This window comes from Equus asinus, chromosome 1 (assembly GCF_041296235.1).
Source record: "Equus asinus isolate D_3611 breed Donkey chromosome 1, EquAss-T2T_v2, whole genome shotgun sequence".
NCBI lineage: Eukaryota > Metazoa > Chordata > Mammalia > Perissodactyla > Equidae > Equus > Equus asinus.
Window position 1 is genome coordinate 23,273,754 of NC_091790.1, and position 23,222 is coordinate 23,296,975.

Consider the following 23,222-nt stretch of genomic DNA (forward strand, 5'->3'; position numbering starts at 1 on the left):
CAGCCACGTGAGGACACAGCGAGAAGGTATTGGCCTGCAACCTGGAAGCCGGCTGTCATCGAAACCAGACCACACCGGCACCCTCACCTCCAACTTCCAGCCTGCAGAAGTGTGAGGAATAAATGTCTGTTGTTTATAAGCCACCCGGTCTGTGACATACTGTTATCTCAGCCCAAACAGGCTAAGACAGGTTCCTAGTTCAAATTCCAGAGGATGGGAATTAAATGCCCGGCTCTTGTGTTCTTCGCAGGTTGCTCGCCTTGGAAGCTGGCCGGCTTTGAAAGGGTTTCCTTTCTGCTGAGAACCCCAGGGTGACAGTCACATCCCCTTAGAGAGAAGGGGGATGGATGGAGCAGTTTCCCTTAGAGGAGAAAGGGGGAGAGCAGGCACCAGCTGTCACAGCCAGTACCTTTCCCACTTGCCAGAACCAAATAGAGAGAGAAACTTCCGTGCAAAAGTAGTGCCACGGCCAGGATTAGGTGTTACAAAAATCCCCAAAGCCAAAAGTGCTTTCAATGTTTTTTTGTGTGCCATCTCAACGCCTGCCCCAAATGACAGACAGCACTCTGTTCTGCGAGGTATGCTGTGGACTTGCTCTCTTTTTCCTCATACATGTAGCTCTCAAACGGTTGTCTCTAGACTACTCCTGGACTGCGTGCATATGAACGCGTAGATAGCTCCTTAAAAACTTAGATCCTGGGAGCTAACCGGGAGCAACTTTGCTTTGGCAAATATAGACTTGGGCCTAAGAGTCTAGAATTTTAAAACTTCTTCTGGGGCAATTCTGACAAGCAATCAGGTTTAGAACCACTGATATGGTGCCAGATATAAGAATACATTGCTGGGGCCAGACCTGTGGAATAGTGGTTAAGTTGTGTGCTCTGCTTCAGCGGCCCGGGGTTTGCTGGTTGGGATCCTGGGTTCGGACCTAGACACCACTCATCAAGCCATGCTGAGGTGGCATACCACGTAGAACTACAAGGACCTACAACTAGGATATACAACTATGTGCTGGGGCTTTGGGGAGAAAAGCAGAAAGAGAAACTAGGGGGAAAAAGGGCACGATTAGCAACAGATGTTAGCTCAAGGCCAATTTTGCTCACCAAAAAAGCATATATTAAAAAAAAAAAAGAATGCATCATCTCTGTTCATAACCATGTCTGAATCTGATCCAGTCTCCTTGTCTTCTTGTCTTCACAACCGCACTGCACTCTCTCAATTGGCAGAACTCGCGTCCTACAACGTGGAACCTAACGCAATTGATCAGCCTACTTCTCGTGGATCAATTTTAGCTTTGCTTGACAAAAGCCCCGAGAGGGCTGTGTTCAAAATGCTCAGGAGAAATCCCAAATCTACCAGTCTGGGCTGGGCTTCTCGGAGAACAGAGAGGGCTCAGCACGCCATAAACTTCGCTGATCTTTGATCTTGTTCCAACATCAGACAAACTCACGTGAACTCGGGACTTCGCCTCATAATCCATCCTTCTTATTCTAAAACTTAACCCGAGGAATGAAGCACTGGGCTTTCAGTTTGGGGGGGAAAAAAAAAAAAGCTTGTGACAGGAAGGTGGCTGGGGAAGGTTAGCGAAACTTTAAAGGAACCACTGAAGCATCGCTTAAATAAATAAATAGCGTTGGCTTTTATAAAAGGAGAGGAAAAGAAATGTTTAACGCTTAACAGCTTTTCTCCACCGCAAGGAGAACTCCTACAAGTGATATACGACAACCCTTCTGGAACTCTAAACCTCTCCAGCCTTGGTTTAAACTTGAAATATTTCTTTTCCAATGTATACACGTTGACTTTTGAACCCTTCGGCCCAGTTGACTAATGGACTCCGCTTTTCACGGTCTCAGTTGTTTACCCAGAGTTCGATTTGGCATAGTTCCTTTGAAAAACAGGGGGTATTTTATTGTGTAGAGTTTTATTGGTGGTAACAGGACTGATATTTGCATTCCTCCGCCGCACACAGATATAAACCCACTGACAGACACATTACGTGTTTATACAGTGAATTGAGAGTCAGGAACGCCAGAGAGCTCGAAACTCTAACCTCCAGGAACGAAAGTGTTTCATCTTAAAAAAAAAAAATTGTTTATGTTTAAACTCAAAACATTCTAAAATCTAAGCTGAATGTCTTCCCACTTTACTTAAATAATTTTACAACGTCTTACCAATTGTCTTTATATAGATAATCTTTAGCCTTCCAAAGAAAGAAGTAAAAGAAAAATCAGGATAGTTTTGAGAAGAGAATGACCCAAGGCCAAATTCCTTGTAATATTTAAGGATCGCCAAAACCACTGATGTCCTCAGAATTCCTGGGAAGGTGGGTGTAGGAACGTCTTATTATTTCTTGAACAAACAGCTCTAAACCTTAGCGGCTTCAAAGTACCACCCTTTTGTTGCTTCCCACAAGCCCTAGGGTCAAGCGTTGAGACAGCACGGGCATCTCAGCTTCGCTGCCTGCCCCTGAGCTGGATGTTGAGGATGCTGTCTTCCTAAGATGGTGGGAACAGAGGAGCCGGCTGGAGCAGCTCCACGCGGGCCCCACATCTGACCTCTTGCTTCCGTCTGACTGCTGGCCCTCAGTCCTCCCCTGACTCATTTCTCCCTGCATGGCCTCTCCAGGTGGTGTCTCCAGCTGGAGACCTGAAGTCTACTTGTCAGCTCAGGCCTGGAAGCTGCCACCATCCTCAGTTACACCCAAACCCAGGGTGGGACTCCATCCTAGGTGTGACTACCAGGTGCCTGGTGCACCAAGGATCACCATATAACAAATGACCACAGGTCTGGACGTTGAAGCTGGCCATCACTTTGTTTTTCACTCAGCTGACAAGTATTTCTGTTTGCAGGCTTATAGTGTTGAAATATTTTATCTACCATTTTGTGTCGTTCATGCTTTTCAGATCTCAGAGGATGCTTGGAGGATGCTTGATGTCAGAGGAGCATCTTCATTCTCAGTTCAGGAATCATACCACATAATTTGCCCTATAATGTGTTTTGCACTCTTGGCTTTAATATTGTAGCATCATACTGTCATTTGTTCACATTTACCTACTGAGGAAATTGATGACGCATTAGCCCTACCCCTCACTATAATTCTGCCCTCGAGGATGCTGATCTGAGGTCAGTTTAGACGTGAGTTTCCCTGGTAACTGTTTCCTCTTCCTTTACCAGGCCTCCTAGAGAGAACCTGCCAGTCTAAGTGAAGCTTTTCCAATAGTAAATGGTCCAGCACTTTCCCTTTGTGTGTGTGTGTGTCTTTGCACATGTGTGTGTGTATATATATATAATATATATATTATATATGTATTACATCCATCGAACTATCTAGACCTGTAAATCTAAGCACTAACTTTGAGTCTCAGATTCTCAGGGTAACTTTCTCAATTAACTATCAACAGTGAACTATTTCATTTTTGGAGAAAATATATATCCACCCATACATATATCATCTTAATGGTAAAAAAGAATAACAACCAGATGGAAAAAGAAACCAGCACACTCAGATAAGCAGACAGGGACAGTAAGAACATAGAGATTAGACGGGACCCCAGTGAAGGACGCAGCGTATTTGTTGAGAAACAGTTCTGAGGCAATATATATATATTCATAGTGGTTTTATCCATAGTAGCCACAACGTGGAAACAACTGGAATGTTCATCTGCTTGTGAATGCATAAACAATTTGTGGTATTTCCATACAATGGAATACTGTGCAGTAATGAAATGAATAAGCCGCATGCTACAGCGTGGTTGAGACTTAAAAGCTTTGTGCTAAGTTAATGAAGTAAATGCAATAGACGATGTACCCTATCCTATTTACATGAAATGTCCAGAAAAGGTAAATTTATAGAGAAGCAGAGTAGATTGGTGGTGGTCTCGGGCTTTAGGTGAAAATGGGGGTCAACTCTAAATAGATACAAGAGATCGTTTGGGGTGATTACATTGTGCTAATTGTTGTACAACTCTGTTCATTTGTAAATAAATTGTACATGACAAAAGATGAATTTTATTTTATGCAATTAGACTTCAAAAAGCTGTTCAAACAAAAGTGCAGGTGCAGCTGAATGGAAAGAGGCCATTATCTGAATCCTAGGCAACACAATGTTTATTTATCCCGTCTCTCCCTCTTTCTGATACTCCAGCCTTTGCCACCGATGATGTTGATACAAGAAATAGAATTAAAGTGACACAAAAGACAGGCTTAACACGCAAGCAAAGGGGTTTAGCAGATGTAAGGGGCCTGGAGCACCTGGAGGACACAGACTCAGGGACAGAAAGGCCCGGCCACACTGTGGCTCTGAGGAGCCTCAGAAGCAGCTGTGGGTTTGTTCTGCTTTTCTTGGCACATACAGGAACGAAATGGGACAATCCTGGTTGTCAAACACTTAAGACTCAAAAACACAAACAGATCGAAAGTAAAAGGAGGGAAAAGATACGCCACGCAAACAGTGCCCGTAAAAGAGACAGAGCAGCTCATTAATATCTGAAGTCGTCGACCCTGGAGATTTCATCTTCTAGCCTCCCGAGATGGAAAACATCAAACAAGACTGTTACTGTCTTAAAACATATCATCCCTGAGATCATTCCAGGCTCATAAAAATCATTCGATAAACTGAGATAAGAATCCAAACGTTAGTGCAGCTTTAAAAGGGGCTGAGGTTGCATCTGTTTATAAGACACTTTGACGTGGATCTACTAAAAGTTATGCATGGTAATTTTATTTAAAAAGTTTTATGAAGACTTGCGGTCCCATCCTATTGCCCCATCCCATTAAATATGTCAGACTTGATAGTTTTCTGAAATTTCTTTCTAAATGCTGTGTTTATTCTTCCCCAGAAGTAACTGTGCTAAACGGCCACAGAAAAGCTAATTTTCAAATGCTAAGCAATCGCATCATGAAAGACGGCCTCTGGGTAGACCTGCGGGAGACCCCGCCTTTCCAAGTGTCAGCATCACAGGCAACTGGGCCCGAGCCATCATCCCATTTTACAAAATCACCGCCAAGACCCTTTGCAAGAACAGCAATATCCTGGTTAAATGCAGCTAGTCTGGTCCCCACACGTCTTGGGTGGCTGGAGGCTCAGGAGCCCACTGCACTCCAGGGACATTCAAAGAGTGGCCGCTGTGTCCCCATACACCTGGCCGCTCACAAGCCCTGTGTCCTCACGGTGTCCCGGGGCAAGAGCAGGCAGGGAAGTGTTGCTGTAGCTTTCTGGTAACATCCTCAAACATTGAAAATATTGTGTAAGCAAAGAATAAAGACAGCCCAACACTTCACTAGCGCCTGTTGGCCTTGAACCTAACAGCACTGGTGGTTTGCTGGCTGGTCCCACAGGGTGGGGAGGAGGAAAAGCGTTTGCTTTGAGTCTGTTTTCCTTAATGCGGACCAGTAATTTTAAATTATTTAAACAAGATAAGTATCTCTTAAAGTGTTTTCAGTAGTGCATTTAACTGTCATCATGCCTTTCCTCACGCAGCGCAGAAAATGTGGTTTATATTCAAAGAAAGGAGCTCCAGGCCAGTCCTCAACTCATTTGTGTTGTGCTCATTTTCAAGATTAGGAAAATGCCCACAAAAGCACCTATCTACCAGGAAATCTCAGTGACCAGGGTGCTCTCACCCGTTTCTTCTCTTCTCTGTGACCACCGGCCATGTGTCAATGATTCGCTGGATTATGCAAGTCCTCACCACAGGCCCTGCCTGCATCTCCCTATCACCCTCTATAGCTCCCTAGTCCTCTGCTCTCTGCAGGACAAGGGCCCATGCTGTGCTTTCTCCTATCACACCCCCTTTTTCCCAGGACACGCCGCTGGCAGGCAGGAATGCCTGCTCCCCTCCCTGTGCCTGCTCTTCCTCCCAGTTCTGGCTCCCGCCCGTCTCCCGTCTTCCATACAGTGATTCCTGGGCTCACTCCCTGACCCTAACTAGAGGCCTGCCCTGTTCTCATGAACTCGCTGTCCTAGGGAGGTGCCCCTAGCCCATAGCTGCCAGCAAGGACACAGGGCCACGGCTGCCTGGCTGCCCAGCCCAGCCCTTCGGGTCAGCCCGGCCAGTTAGTCAACCCTTCCAGACCTCTGTAAATGGGAGAATGATGGAGCCTAGCTCCTGGCTAGTCATGAGGGTGAGATAAGTTAACAGAGTACCTAGAATGGGGCCTGCCACGTAGTCAGTGCTTTATGAGGAGAGGCCGGTAGTAGTAGGGGTAGGAGTAGTAGTAATAGTAGTAGTAGTCATGGTGGTGGTGGTGGTAGTAGCAGCAGCAGCAGTAGTGGTGGTGGTGGTGGTAGTAGTAATAGTAGCAGTGATAGTAATAGTAGTAGTAGTGATGGTGATGGTAGCAGTAGTAATAGTAGAAGTAGTAATAATAATAGTAGTATTAGTGGTGGTGGTTTTAGTAATAGTAGTAGTGGTGGCAGTGGTTGTAATAGCTGCAGTAGTAATAATAATAATACTAGTAGTGCTGGTGGTAGTAGTAATAGCAGTAGTGGTGGTGGTAGTAGTAGCTGTAGTAGTAATAGTAGTAGAAGTGGTGTTGGTAGTAGTAGTAATAGTAGTGGTGGTGGTGGTAGTAGTAGCAGCATTAGTAACAATAACAGTAGTAATAGTGGTTGTGGTATTAGTAATAATAGTAGCGGTGGCGGTGGTAGAAGTAATAGTGGTGGCAGTGGTAGTAATAGCTGTAGTAGTAATAATAACAGTAGTAGTAGTGGTAGTGGTATTAGTCACAGTAGTTGTGGTGGCAGTAGTAGTAATAGCTGTAGTAGTAATAATAATAGTACTAGTAGTGCTGGTAGTAGTAGTAATTGTAGTGGTGGCAGTGGTAGTAATAATAATAATAGTAGTAGTAGTGGTGGTGGTAGTAGCAGTAGTAGTAGTGGTGGTGGTGGTAGTAATAGCTGTAGTAGTAATAATAACAGTAGTAGTAGTGGTAGTGGTATTAGTCACAGTAGTCGTGGTGGCAGTAGTAGTAATAGCTGTAGTAGTAGTAATGATAGTAGTAGTAGTGCTGGTGGTAGTAGTAATACTAGCAGTGGTGGTGGTGGTAGCCGTGGTAACAGCAGTAGCGGTGGTGATGGCGTTAGTAACGACAACAGTACTATAAAGATGTTTCCACCTGCAGGTAACAAAAACAATGGCCCCAACATGCTGGAATCAAAGGGAAATTCCCGTCTCGCAGGACGAGAAGGCAGCTCCGTTCTCCTCCCGGCTCCATTCCTTTGCAGGGTGGCTGCAGCAGCGCTGGACGCTCCTGACTTGTCTGTTACACACACGAGAGGGGGAGAGAGCCCGCGTCCCACGCCCACTTGCTCGTCTGCTGGAGATGCTGGAGGAAAGCACCACAGGCTGTGAAGCATGCACACAGACGTTTCTTCTCTCTCGGTTCTAGAGCCTGGAAGGCCAAGACCCAGGTGTCGACACGTTTGTTTCTCCGGAGGCCTCTCTCCTTGGTGTGCCGACGGCTGTCTTCCCTGTGTCCTCACACTGTCGTCCCTCTGTGTGCGACTGTGTCCTCATCCCCTCTTGGTATAAGGACACCAGTCACATGAGTGGGTCATCACCCACTCTAATGACCTCATTTCACCGTAATTATCTCTTTAAGGCCCGCTTGCCAAATACAGTCAGAGCCTGAGGAACTGAGAGTTAGGACTCCAACCTACGAATTTTGGGGGACACAAGTCAGCCCATGACGCCCCCTCCTCATCAGTCACTGGGAAGGGAAAGGCATCACTAAAAAACCAGCTTCCTCTGAGCTCAGTGGCACCGGGGAGGGTAGGTACTTTGACAAAACCAAGATCGTCTTAGGAAGGACAAGGGGATAACGAGGGGTTTGCGACCAAAAATATTTATTTCCCAAGTTTACATTATCCTTTCCTTGATGTGTTAACTCTGGCTTCTAAAAACCAGGTGTCTGCATCGTGGCGTGCAGGCCTAGCCACCACTCACTGAGGGCGGAGACTGACGTTGACGGTGCCGCTTACTGAATTTTCCCTCCTACCTCCTCTCCCTGGGGTCCTGCGGGTGATTTGCGTCGTATCAGATCCCAGGATCCTGAGTCTCCCCTGCTGGAACTGTGTGCTTGCGTTTCCTTAGCCTCTCTGTCTAGTTCCAAGGCTTCCAAAACATAGGCTCTAACCCAGGACCTACAATGTTGGGGACTATTTTCTGCTGCCTTAATGCAGCTGGTCTTGGCTTTGCAGAAACTGCCAAGGTTTCCAGACCTTGGAGGAATCACAGGTCAGCGAGCACACTTCAGGCGGCCAAGCGCCGGAGAGGAGAGGGGGAGTCTGGAGGCCCGTGGATCAACCGAGGATATCCAAATAGGACGACAGGAGAAGACAGGAAATGAAATCGGAGAAAACAGAAAAAGTGATTTGTGGCCTTCTTTTTAAATTATACCACAAACTATTGCACATCCATCCTTATAAAACCTTTGCAAGATTCTTGCAGAAAAGAGATTTGCCAAGTTAACTGCAGATTCAAAGTAACTAGTGCTCCACAGAGACACAGTAATATTGACAGATCAAGGAGTGGAAATCGTGTTCTCTGCTGCTCTCCTCTGATGCACCATCCTCAGTATAACTGGAAAACTTAAGAAAGAGGAAGGTGAACCTTAAAGAATGTGCTGAAAGACGGGAGAGGGATGACGGACACTCAGGGAGCTGCAGCAGAGAGCTCCAAGCTTTCTGATTCATGACTTCTCTGCAGGATGTGTGAAGTGACCTTGACACAAAGGACACATATGTTACCTGAAGATTGCAGCGTCAATGCGAGGGCAGCTGGTCTGGGTCAATGTTCTGCAGCACACCATGGACATCCAAGCGAGAGAGCGAGCTCTGCCCCGTGGTACCCGGCTTGGCGTGTGAGTCCAGCAGTGCCGATTGGCTGGATCTCTCCCAGCTGCTGCGGTTGACATGAAACCTCATCTGTGCTGGTGAAGCAGGCCCCTCCCCTGGCTTCTGTGTGCGAGTCCATGTCCTCCTGGCCTGGGCTTAACACAGCTGTCAAGGGATCTTTCCAGCCCGATGTGTGGCATTGCACAAGGCTATATGGGTCAGCTGGAGCCCTAAAGTTGACATATGAGTTGCTGGAAATGATAGCAAACGGGAGCATCTTTCGCAGATGGCCTTCAGTGTGCGGGCACTTTCCCCTAAGCCCGTGAAGATGGATAATGATCCCTCAGCCTCGACATCATGGAGTGTCACTTCACTGAACTCAGGACTTGCATCTTCTGTTTTGTAAAGATGGATGAGAGGGAAGTGAAACAGCTCAAAATTCACACCAAGTCCCAGGCCTTTCTTACCCCCATGCTAATCTGGGCCGGAACACTTCGCACCTTTCCAGGGGTGCTTGTTTGCCACAACGCTGGGATTTTTGCTCTCTACCGTCAACAGTTCTGGCCGGCTTAATTGCTGCTTTGTCACGTTCTATTCTCTTTTAAAACTTAGTATGAGATGAACATGAAAAATTTATAAATTATAAATTTTTAAAAAGGAGAGGAGACAATTATTTTCTCAGTTCCACCTGGAGATCCATCCAGCTGTAACGTTCTGATGCAATCCCTTCCAGCATTCTCTTCAGCTTTTCTAGCCTTCTGTCTTCATTTCTGTTTCTTTCTCTCCGCTTCTTTTTCTTTGCTTCTATTTCTCTCCTTCTCAATGTTTGCATACACATGTATTTACATTTTCATATAAAGTGGAATGTCACTGTACCTTAAGCCATATAACCTGCTTTGATTTACTTTTCAAAATGCTATAAATCTCCCTTCTATCTATACATTACTTAAGACACCAGCATTGTGGAATCTTTATATTTTAGCAAATCTTTTTGTATCCACAAACACTATATTGGAACATTTTAGAGGACAAATACTTATTTAGCTATTTAATTTTTTCTTTAAGTTACACTCATAAAAGAGTGAATTATTGACTAAAAGAGTATTCAAGTTTAAAAATGTTTAATATTTATTGGCAGCTCCCCTGTAGGAAAATTGTAAGAATATAACAATGTGTGTGACTCATCAACATTGACAATAATCATTAAAAAATCTTGGCAACTTGATCAGCAACAAAAAAACATTTTAATGACTTCTCCTTTCTTGCTAGTAACATGTAATTTTTCCTTAATTTTATTGACCGTGTATATTTCTTATTTGAATTGTCATTTCATGTCCTTCACCCTTTTTAAAAATTGGAGTGACTATCTTATTCATATTGTTTTATAAACTATTTTGTTCATCAAGAACATTGATTCTGTCTATGTGTTTGAACCACTTATACCCAATTTGTATTTTAATTTTAATTTGATTTGTTGAGGGATATTTTCTTTTCCTTATTACAAAAGTCCCCTTTTTTTTCTTATTTGACCTTGTATTTTATTTTTTGAACTTTGGTGCCATGGTTTCTCTTTTTCACCCATTCCTAAGTTAACGTTTACATGGATATTTTCTTCTATGAGTTGTACATTTCCATTTTAATTGATTTTTAAAGTATTGTATAGACACAAAGTAATATAGGTAGAACATAAAGAAAATATACAATAAGCATACAGAAAATATAAATAAACAACCCACCTGGTTGAACAAAAAGAACGTTGACGTCTGCTTTGGAATAAACCACACACTTCTCTTCCACGTCCACCTCCTCTCTTTCCCTCCCCCCGCAGGTGTGCCTACTCACCTAAATTTGTGTTTACCACTTGCTTCTTTTTTCTTTATATCTTTACCATATATGTTTTTATTATAAATAATATATTTTTGGTGTATTATGTTTTTAAATTTTACGTACCTGGAGCCACACTGCATCACTGTGCTGGAATCATTTCTTTGGCAACTTGCTTTTGACTAAACGTTGTATAAACCCTGAGATTCTTCCATGCTGTTTGTCACTGGTGTTTACTGCTTTGCAGTATTCTGTTGTGTTAATATACAGCAATTCTTCGTCCATTCTGCTTTGGATGCACGTTTTTGTTGTTTCCACATAGTTGTTTTTACAAACAGTATTTCCGCAACATTGTACATGCCCACTCACACTTTTGTGTAATAGTTTCTCTGGGTTCCAGCCCTTCAATGTGTAATTGCTGCGTCAGAGTTTGTGGACATTTGCGAGTTTACTAGGTAAAGTTGCATTGTGTTCTAGAGCAGTTGCTCAAATTTACGCTCCTACCCACGGTGTGCAAGTGTTTCTATTGCTCCACATTCTGTCTCCCTGTCAGCATTTTCACACATTCTAGATTGTTGCCGATTTGATGGATGTGAAATGGTATCTCATCGTGGCTCTAACTTTCATTTCCATGAGGATAGGTTGTAAACATTTTCATATTTTTATTGCACAATCCTGTTTCATCTCCTTTAAATTCATATTGAAATTTTACGCACATTTTGTGTTGGCTTGTTTTTTGCTTTTTGTAGGAATAATTTATAAATTATGGATTCCAATCCATGTCAATTACATGTGCGGCAAATATTACATCTCATTTTGTGCCTTGTTTATTTACTCTTTCTGGTGCCTTTTAGTGAACAGAAGTTACTAATTTCAGTGTAGTTGAGTATATCAATCTTTTTTCAATGGTATTTATGTTTTGTTTAATAACCATTCCATCCCCTGAGGCCTTAAATATGAATTCCAAATTATCTCCTAATAGTATATTTTGTCTTTCACTTTTATTGTCTTAATTATTGTTCATGGTGCAAGGGATGTATTCAGTTTCACTTTGTTTTCCCCAAGGATGGCCAGTCGTTTTGGCAATGTTTGTGGAAATCCAGCCTTTCCCCCACTGACTGCAAAGTTAATTCTGTCTTGAATGACACTTCCATAATTCCATGAGTCTGTTTCTGGGTGTTTTGTTCTTTTTCATGAGTTAGAGTTTCTTTCCCTGTAACAAGACTATGCTGAAATACTTTTCTCCATAAAAGCTCTGCACACCTTTGTTGTATTTAGTCCCAGGTACTATAGTACTTTTTTTATGTTTTTATTTTTATTTTTTGAGGAAAATTAGCCCTGAGTGTACATCCGCTGCCAATCTTCCTCTTTTTTGCTGAGGAAGACTGGCCCTGAGCTAACACCCGTGCCCATCTTCCTCTACTTTTATATGTGGGATGCTGCCAAAGCATGGCTTGATGAGCGGTGCATAGGTCTGTGCCTGGGATGTGAATCGGCAAGCCCCAGGCCGCTGCAGCGGAGCGCGTGAACCTAACTTCTGTGCCACCAGGCAGGCCTCTCCTTTTAAAAAAATTACTTTTAGTGACCCTTCACAATAGAGTATGCTGCATAACATTGCTCTTGATGTTCTCCACTGATTTTCTGTCAAAAAATCATACTAACAGCTTACGAATTATGAGCTTATAGATTCTTTGGGGTTTTATATGTAGACAACTAAGTCATTCTTAATCAGAATACCTTAAAATTTTGTTTTTCATTCTTATGTACACACTTAAACACACACATACACATCTCTGATGCTTAAGTCACCATGGTAGCAAGTAAGGTGCTGAAGTTTTTCAGGAACTGAGAGTTGACTTCTTGTCCAGTTCAGGCCTGTTAGGACCACCTACTCATCCACTGAGCCTGTGAGGATGACCGATAGATGACCCTTTGACGTCAAAGAGCCGAAAACTCCACCCTCAGATCATGGCAACGCTGCCATTTTGTGAACTTGCATCCTATAAAGAGCCAAGAAGCTGTGCAGATCATCAAATACCTCACTTCTCTCCTCCAGTCATCTATTCCCACACGTCAGACCACCTGCCCCTTATCCCATAAATGTTTCTAATCCCCGTTTTTTTGGAGAGGTGGATTTGAGATGGGTTTGCCAGTCTCCTCACTGGCTGCTTTGTGATTAAATCCTTTCTCTCTGCAAACTCGCCATCTCGGTGATTGGCACAATCATGTGGCAGGCAAAATGAACCTGGTTTGCTAACAATGTCGTGATCAAAGCTAAAATTTGTCTTTGCTTATGTTGTTTCATTACAATTAATATCACAGTAAACAACATAAAAAAGACTTATGAAGAAACAGGATAACAGTCAGCTAGACTAAGAGAGACAAATGAATGGAGTGAGAGAAAGGCAGTCATCCAAAATTTGGCAAAGGAATGATTATATCAAGACACTATATTTGTCAAAAAGCTTAATAAACTTTAAAAGCTTTTGCAAATAAAGTTTGTAAGGGAATCATCAACTTAGAGAGCATGTGCATAGGAAAGAATGCTAATTTCATGGATATATAATTAATTCTAACAAATATCTTTAAATTAGTTAAAGCTTCAACCATGTCTGTAACAATGTCTTGGACAATTTATTTCAAGTACTATTTCCTCCAATGTGGATATTATAAATTTTGTGGATATTATTCTTTGCAGAGCTCCATCTGATTATGCAGTCTTTTAAACAACTCACAATATTAGCATGCCTTGCCCCCCAAAATAGGGGGAGGATCTTGCAACCAGGTTGTTGGTGGGTTGGAATGAAAAGCCCAATTTTCAATATTTGACTGGAATTGGATCACGTTACATCGTATCCTATGAAAGCAACTGTTACTGATCCAGGTTCTTTTTTGCCTGCCGCCCAGAAAGCCAAACACCAAAATGACGAGATTGCAGCAGAGAGAGTGTTTACTCACAAGGCATCCATGCAAGGAAGCAAGAGCATGAGACTCAAATTCCCTTCCGCAAAACAGGGACTCAAGGATGTTTATGGGGTAGGGGGCAAGGTGATCTGAAATGTGGAGAGAGAGGTCATTGGAGGTGAGGAGAAGTGAGGGAATTGATGTTCTGCACAAGCGTAGTCAGACTCCATGCCTCTTCATAGGACCCATGTTCACAAAATGGCAGTGTGACCATGATCTGAGGGTGGAATTTTTAGCCTCTTGACATCAAAAGGTCGCCTGTTGGACATCTGCGTAGGCCCAGTTGATGAGCTGGTGGTCTCAAGTGGCCTGAAGTGGACAAGGGGTTCTAATTCCTGAAAAACAGCTCACATCCCCATTACCATGGTGACCCAGGCTCCAGGGAGATGTTATCTATTGGAGCCTAGGGGGAGTCAGATAGCATGTTGCCTGAGCAGCACAGTAAACAATGGGAGGGTTAAACAGCTAAAAGCTATAATCAGTGATTGCAAAAAGGAAAAAAACTTTAGTTCCCAGCCACTCAAACATCAATGGCTAACTCTCTGCCAGTTTCACAACTAAAGTCTTTCTCAAGATTTGTGATATTGTAATTTATAATAGGAAAGATATATATATATATATATATATATATATATATAGGGTCTTCATCCTTGTCCCTGGCACAGAGTTCTTAAACCCTTGGAATTTCCTGCCAAGAGAGTGATAAAAGTGTCTTTTGTTGTGTTAATGAGGTGACTTTTGGAAAACCCCTAAAGATGGGAGCTGGCTGCCAGTGGAGTCAACCAGGTGATTAGAGGATTGGAAATTTCAGTCCCTGCCCCGCCCCCCTCCCCAGACCTCTGGGGCCACAGGGAGAGGGGCTGGAGATTTGAGTTCAATCATCAATGGCCAATGATTTAATCATGACTGTGTAATGAAGCCTCCAGAAAAACTCAAAAGGGTGGGGTTCAGAGAGCTTCCAGGTTGGTGAACTCATGGAGATTTGGGGAGAGTGGTGCCCAGGGAGAGCATGGAAGCTCCATACCCTGTCCCCATACCTTGCCTTGTGTGTGCCTTCCATATGGCTCTTCCTGAGTATGTCCTTTTATAATAAACCAGTAATCTAACAAGGAAAATGCTTATCTGAGTTCTATGAGCTGTTCTTGAAAATTAATCAAACCCAAGGAGGGGGTTGTGGGAACCTCCAATCTACAGCCAGTTGTTCAGAAGCACAAGTGACAACCTGGACTTGAGATTGGCATCTGAAGTGAGGGCCAGTCTTGTGGCACCGAGCCCTTAGCCTGTGGGATCTGACACTATCTCCAGGTAAATAGCGTCATAATTGAGTTCACTTGTAGGAAACCCAGCTGGTGTTGGAGAATTGCTTTGATGGTATGGGGAAAACCCCTATACACTGGAGCTGAGTGGAGATTTCTTGAGATTATATCATTAATTACTTTGAAATGGACTCAAAATATAACAAGTAAGGGAATGGAGAACAGAGTAATTGCTGTGAGTTACTAAATGTTCACAATACGGCAAGTACTTTCACACACGCCATCTCCTCAAATCCTCACAATAAATGTGACGTAGATATTGCTATCTCATCTTTCCTTTTTATTTTCAAATCAATGTTATTGAGGTAGAATTTGCATGCAGAAAAATGCACTCATCTTAAGTATAGAAATTGATATATTTTGACAAATATGAATATTACACAAACACCATTCAATGAAAATAGACAACATTTTCATCACTTCAAAAATTTCCCCTGTGCCTCTTCGATCCCCAATCCATAACCTTGCTCTCAGGAAACCCATTGATACAATAACTATCAGCATAGATTAGAACTGACCTTTCTGAGTTTCATGTAAATAGAATCATATGGTGAGTATTCTTTTGATCATCAATATGATTTGAAAATGTGTCTATGCTGTTCCTGTATCAATAGGTCTTTAAGAACTTTTCTCAGTAGTATTCCGTTGTATGAATGTGCTACAACTTGTTTATCCATTCAACTTTTTATGGGCATTGCATTGCTTCCAGTTTTAGCTCTTGTAAATAAAGCTTCAATGGACATTTGTATACAAATCTTTATATGGACACTGTTTTTATTTCTATTGAATAAAGATCTGGGAAAGTAATTGCTGAATCATATTTTAGGTATATTTTTAACTTTATAAGAAACTTACCAGCTGATTTCCATAAAGGTTAAACTAATTTACATTCCTACCAGAAATAAATGAGAATTCTACTTGCTTATTACAATCTCACCAACACTTAGTATTGTCAGTCTTTTTAATACTATCCATTATAGTTGATGATAGTTGATATGAAGTGGTATCTCATTGTGCTCTTATATTTGATTTTTCTGATAAATTATGATGTTGCATACTGTTTCATGTACATAGTTCCCATTCTTATATGCTCTCATATGAAGTTTTGTTTAAATCTTTTCCCTCTTTATGTTAGCTGGTTTTGTCTTCTTATTCTTGAGTTGTATGATGTCTTTATCTGTATTGGATATAAATCTTTTATACTGAGGTGATAAAAGGCAGAAGCAAGACAGTTTAAAGTAAGAATCAAGCAGCTTAAAGTTGTTTCAAAAGAAGGAAAGAATTGATATTATTTCAGAATAGACAACAGAAACAAGGAAACAATATATTTCCAAATCATTTTGCGGCATATCTGAGGTAGTGGTGTAATGGGAAAAAACGCTGGAGCAGGAAACTAAGAATCTAGAATTTAAATTCAAAAGAAAGCAATGAGGTACAGCAAGCCGGGGTTTTGGGGAAGATGAGAAAGATTGAGAACTAGAGTAACCTGGGATAGAATCCATGCCACCAATAGTTGCTTGGGCAAATAACTTTTCGGCATCTCAATGTCTTCCTTTATAAGATAGGGAGAGTGTGTTTTGGGGGGTTAGTATAAGAAATAATATATGAAAAACACTGAGCACTTAGGGGTCTTTGATAAATGGCAGCCATGACTTTTCTGACTGTGCCATTAAACTATCTGAAGAAATTGAATTAATTTGTGATCAAGGTGCTTACCACTGTAAAATTTCACATACAGCTGGGATTTGTTGAGATGCATAAAGAGTAGGGGAATAAATGATGCTAAGTCACGTGAGCTAAAATTTTCCTGAGGCAACCATCTCCCATGCAAGAGAATGACTTGAGGAACCTCAAACTCCAAATCCAGTTCTATTCACCAGATTTGTAAGTTTCTACGAGACTTAAGTAACGTATTTGTTTATTCACCTCATTTTTATGTATGCAAAATGAGAAAACATCAAATTGTTTTTCGCTTAAAAAAATAAATAAAGAGACCTAAAATATGTTTCATCTGAAAATGTCCATCTTGTTGCCATTCAGCTTATTTTCCCTGGTACTTCTTTTGCAAGGCATCTGCAACATCAGCTCTTTCTGACTTCTGATTGTCAAGTTCCTGATGGTTGTGAGGGAAGCTTTGTGCTTTGCACATGAATGATCACTAAACCAGCAAAGGGAAATGTAAACTACAGCTTTCCTTTCAGGGAAATAATGGACCCTAAAACAAAACCAAACAAAACCGAAAAGAACCTGAAAGAAACCCATTTTAGGTGTTTGGTCCTAAACATTTTACTGAATAAAAAGATGAACCACACAAAGTCACTGTTTAAGTAAGACTAAAAATTCTTAGCTCTGTTTTAGCATTTGAATTCACACATGTCTTCATTATTTAAAGTCAATTACCTACTGAAAAGTGATGTGGAAAGTTATGCTCATCTCTTTGACGCAGAAGATCCCGCAGTTCTAACAACCCCAAAATGGGTTTCCTCATGATTCGTAGGTAAAAGAGTCATTTTGAGCCTTTGTAGAGTTAACTTTAAGTTTACTCTCTTCTTCTCCCAGCCCTCAGGGACCTCAGATGAACTTTACTATTTTTAAGAGGATGATATTGCTTAGAAAGTTGTGCAGGTTTTACTTAATCAAATTACTAAATGCCGGAATACTGATTGGAAGTCAAGGTGCTGTCCAGAATGTAACTATTTCTCTGTGGGGGAACTTTTTCTTTGTTGAGGTAACATTGGTTTATAACATTATGTAAATTTCAGGTATGCATGGTTATGTTTCAATTTCAGTGTAGACATCGTGTTCACCACCCAAACACTAATTACCATCTGTCATTGTACATATTTTTTACACCAAAACTATTTTTAAAGGGGTCAGTTTTTTTGTCCTTGAATTACTCGCAATGTGGTTGGGAGACAGAGTACAGAAACACAACGGGAATTTAGACGGCAGTAAAATCTTTCTATGTAAGTCCAAGATGATGCATAATTGTCAAACGGATTACAAACACCAGAGTTCTGTAAAACAGCTAAGACTGAAAAGGCAGCTCAGAGAGAGGAGAATGGTAAGCAGAGCAAGGAAACTGCTCTGGGTTTCAGATCGTGACCCAGGACTATCCTACACAGTTCTTGACGGTATTCTTGTGTTGTATGAAGCACACAACCAACGTGGCTATTTCAATCCAGGATGGAAAAATTCCAAAAGTGTGCAAAGCTCTAATGTGTAAGCCATATTTGATTCAAAGTTTTCCACAGAAACTGTCAATAATAGAAATAGATATTTTCTACACTTTTTCAAACCTAAGTAGAGCTAGTTCGAATGGATGTCTCAGAAAAAGGCTGTGAGTTCTTGGTTTGCTCCAAACGTAATAATTCACTTAGTTTAGATCACCTAATATTTTCATCTGTTTTCTATTTTATAGGAAACAGCAAACATTTCACTGAGAAAAATGAGTAAGATGATCTTCCAGCTGCAAAGCGTCTAGTGCACTAAGACTTCCACTGCTCAAGCCACAGAATTTGAGGTTTTTTCCTGCTAAATCTAATCATTAGTATGGTTTCCTTTCTTTGTTTTAATTGCTCCGATTTTCATTAAGTCCTGGAAGTTCTGGACGTGCAAGCTTTTAGCAGAGAGACTGAGCAATTCCATGGAATTCTGACGCTACTTGTGATGCTCCCCTCCTAGTCATTTAATAATAACTCAAAAATATCATTTAAAAAGAGTAATAATTAGAACCAGCTGTATAACATTGTATGCTTTATTCATTACACTCAACATTTTGCTGTATGAGAATAAAACATTTCTGTACATTAGAATGTTTTCACACTATTTCATAGTGCAAACATTAACAATATATTGCACCCAAATCTAAAAAAACAAAATCCTTCTTTGAAGATTATAGCATAATATGAGTAAAATTTGTATAATGTTAAATTCTCAGCAGTTTTCCTATAATGCATTGAGTATTATACTTGATGTTCTAAACAAAACTCAATTGTTGTTGTATGTTTTTTTTCCTAATGGGTATCTCTAGATTAGTAATCACAAAATACCGTTGAGACAGACTGGCTTCTGGAACTCCAAAGTGAAGACTCATGAACTTGCTTTCCCTCTAAAGCACTGAAAATACTGGCAAAACAAGCAAAAGAAACCATTTTGGAATTCTGGCAATTAACCAAAGTGATACAGTGAGCTGAGAATTGTGCATCCAAGAGAACGTTATGAACCTTAGTAGAACAGTAGGGTTGGCAACACTTTAATTTCGGGCTATTCCCATCTTCCCTTCATCCCCAGCTCATTGGTGTGGTAGCCAAAAGACAGCAGTTTTGCAGACAATGGAGAGATTTGAGTAATTTTGAAATTCCATTAAAAACACCATCCCCAGAGCACAGTCAATATTTGGTATGAATTTGCAGCTCCCTGGAAAATTTGTTTTCAGAGTGTGGTGGCTATTGAATTTGACTCAGAAGTCAACTAGGGGTGCTGGTGGCACAGAACCTAAACCCAAGACATTACTAAAAAAATAGAAGCTACTGGCAATATCTCAGCTGCCCCGGACTGTGAGTTTAGTTGAGGCAAACTGAGAGCTTGGAAGAAAGTCAAAGGAAATCCTGGAGAACTAGATGAACACAGGTTCCAGCATATTCCTGGCTATCTAAAGGGCTGTGCATATCGGCCAGACTGAGAGCATGCCTCGGAAAGAAGAAGGCAGAAGTCACTCACCTCCAACCGACCTTGAGGCCCTGGGAAAGTAGGAAGTAAAAATTGAAGTTGTCTCATAAACTAACTGACATCTGAAAGTCAGCCTTCTTGCATACACGCCCCAAGACGTACAGGACTTGAGGAAACTTCTGACAACCATTGGTTCACCACTAAATTATAGGAACCCAGGTGTGACCCCTAGGAAGCCAAGTTTAAAAATAAAATCAGGAACTTTAAAACAGTGCTGACAGTGAACTCAGTTGCCATGTGCTCTTGGGAGTAGAGAATCTACAGAAGTAGTTGAAGAGTGTAATTAAAAAAAAAAAACAGCAACGAGCAAAACTAAAAAAATAGTAAACACCAACAAAAACAGTAACAGCAACAAATCTTAGTGGGAGAGCAGGTAGAAAAATCTGATACCAGAGTTGTTACAATATGTTATCTGAAATGTTCAGCATTTGGTAAAAAGTTATGAGATACAGAGGAAAAAAACAGCCAACAGAAAGTGTCCCTGAGAAGCCCCAGATTTGGGACTAAATAGACAAAGACTTTAATCAGTTATAATTATGTTCAAGGAACTGAGGGTAACTACGTCTAAAGCATTTAAGGAAAGCATTACAATGATCTCTCTCCAAAAAGAGAACATTAATAAATATACAGAAACTATAAGAAAGAGCCAAATGGAAGCTATGAAGTGAGTTGAATAGTACAACAGCTGAAACGAAAAATCGCTAGAGAGTCTTGACAACAGATTTGAGTGGGTGGAAGAAATAAATGGAGAACTTGAAGATGGGTTAACAAAAAAATTCTCATCTCAGGTGTAAAAAGAAAATAGAATGAAGAAAAATGAACAGAAACAGACCTGAGGGACAACATTAAGTATACCAACATAGGCAACATGGAAATACCAGAAGGAGAAAAAGAGACGAGGCATAAAAGCATGTGAAGGGACAATGGCTGAAAATTTCACAAATTAGATAAAAAATATTAATATGCACATTGAAAGAAATCAACAAATCCCAAGTAGAATCAACTCAAAAAAGATTCACAACTACACACATCATAGTCAAATCAACAAAACTCAAACTCAAAGAAAAAATCTTTTTCAGCTTTATAGAGGTATATTTAACAATTAAAATTGTATATACTTAAAGTGTACAATGTGATGATCTAATATATGTATTAGAATAAAATTCTGTAGATTGTGAAATCATACCACAATCAAGTTAATTAACATATTCATCACCTCGTGTAGTTACTTTTTGTGTATATGTGTGTGATGAGAACATTTAAGATCTACTCTGTTAGAAAATTTCATGTATAAAATATAGTGTTAACCATAGTCTCCACGATGTATATTAGATCCCCAGAATTTACCGGTCTTGACAAAGAGAGAATCTCAAAGCAGCAAGGGAAAAATGGCACATTATGTACAAGGGATTCTCAATAAGATTGACAATGGATTTCAACTGCAATTGAAATCAATTCCTTCAATTGCAATCCTCAGGGCAACCACTAATAAACAACTCAAAAAATAGTAAAAGAAACAGGGATTAAAATGGTACATTAGAAAATATCTGTTTAAAACAAAGGAAGAAAAGAACAAAAGAATAGAAGAATAAAAATATACATAGGGCTTATAGAAAATAAATAGCAAAATGACAACTATAAATCCACCTTATTAGTGTGGGGGCCTGGAATTGGCCACCCCAAGATACGTCTCTTTGGCATGAGGATTATTTGGGGCTGGTTACTTGTAATACACTGCAGACAGGAAAGCAACTGCAAAGTAGAATTTACTTACCCTTTTGTTAAGAGACGTTTATATTTTTGAGGGAAATCTTCATCTGTGAAGGTGTCTCCTCTCTGTACCAGGAAGAAGGGGGATGACCTCATCTCTAGAAACTCCTATCAATACAGAATGCAAGGACTTAAATCTGCATAATAATCTTATTCCTGTTTATTGTGCTTGTCTGGTAACCTCCTGTAAGTGACTCCCCCCACATCCAACATCCTCCTTTGTCTTTAGCTGAAGATGATATTTAAGATGGTGGCTTCAGCCATTTTGGCAAGTTGCTCAGCTTGTCTGAGCCTCCCATGTATACATGTTATAAAGCTTTGTTTAATTTTCTCCTGTTATTCTGTCTCATGTGAATTTAATTCCTTCTCTGGCCAGATGAACCCACAGAGAGTAGAGGAAATGTCTTCCTCCCCTACATCAGTAAATGCATTAAATCTAAGTGAATTAAACAGCCAATTAAAGGGAGAGATTGGAAGAATGAATCTTTAAAACGAACCAACTATATGCTCTCTACAAGAGACACATCTCATAATCAAGACACAAAGAGGTTGAAATTAAAAGGATGGGAAAATATACCATATGAACCAAAACCAAGAGAGAATTGGAGTGGTGATATCAACATCAGAAAAATTAAACTTTAAGGCAAGACTTGTTATTAGACAAAAAGAGGACATTTTATAATAATAAGGAAGTCAATTCACCAAGAGTATATAACGTTTATAAACATGCATGCACCTAACAACAAAGCATTACAACACATGCAGCATAAACTGACTAAACTGAAAGGAGAAGTAGACAATTCAACACTAATAATGGAGGATTTCAATAGCTCACTTTCTATAGTGGCTAGAAAAACTAGGCAGAAGATCAACAAAGAAAGACTAGAAAAACATGAGCTAACTAGACCTAAGAGACATCTATAGAACCCTCCAACCAACAATAGCAGAATGCGCATTATTCTCAAATGAATTTGAAACATACTTTAGATAAACCATATTCTAGGCTTTACAAAAATGAATCTACAAGGACTAAATCACACAGTCTGTTGTGTGACCAAAATAAATTTAAATAGGAAATCAACAGCAGAACAAATATGAGAAATTCACAAATATGTGTAATCAATGGGTAAAAAAAGAAATCACACGAGAAAATACTTGGATGAAAGAAAATGAAAACACAACATATCAAATCATGGGATGCAGATAATGCTGTGCTTACAGGAAAATTTAGAGCTTAGATGTCTGTATTGAAAAAGAAAGATCTCAAATCAGTAACGTAACTTTCCACCTTGAGATTCTAGGGAAAAAGAGCAAATTAAACTTAAAACAAACAGAATGAAAGAACCAATAAAGAATAGAAATAAAATGAAGAAAATAATAAACAGAGAAAATAAACCAAATCAAAAGATTATTCTTTCCAAATATAAGCAAAATTAACAAATCTTTAGCTAGATTGACAAAGAAAAATTAAAGAAGTATAAAATTACTAAAATAGGAAATAAAGGAAAGAATAATACTTCTAATGTTATATTTTAGATAAAAGGTAATAAGGAAATACTATGCAAAAATTTATACCAAAAAGTTAGATAGCTTAGATGAAATTGACAAATTCTAAAAAAGTCCACAAAATACTGAAACTGACACAAAGAGATAGACAATAATTATACATCAATATCACCTGAAGAGATTGAATTTATAATCAAAAACCTTCCCGCAAAAGAAATCTCAGACCCAATGACTTCACTGTCAAATTCTACCAAGGGTTTAAAAAAGAATTAACA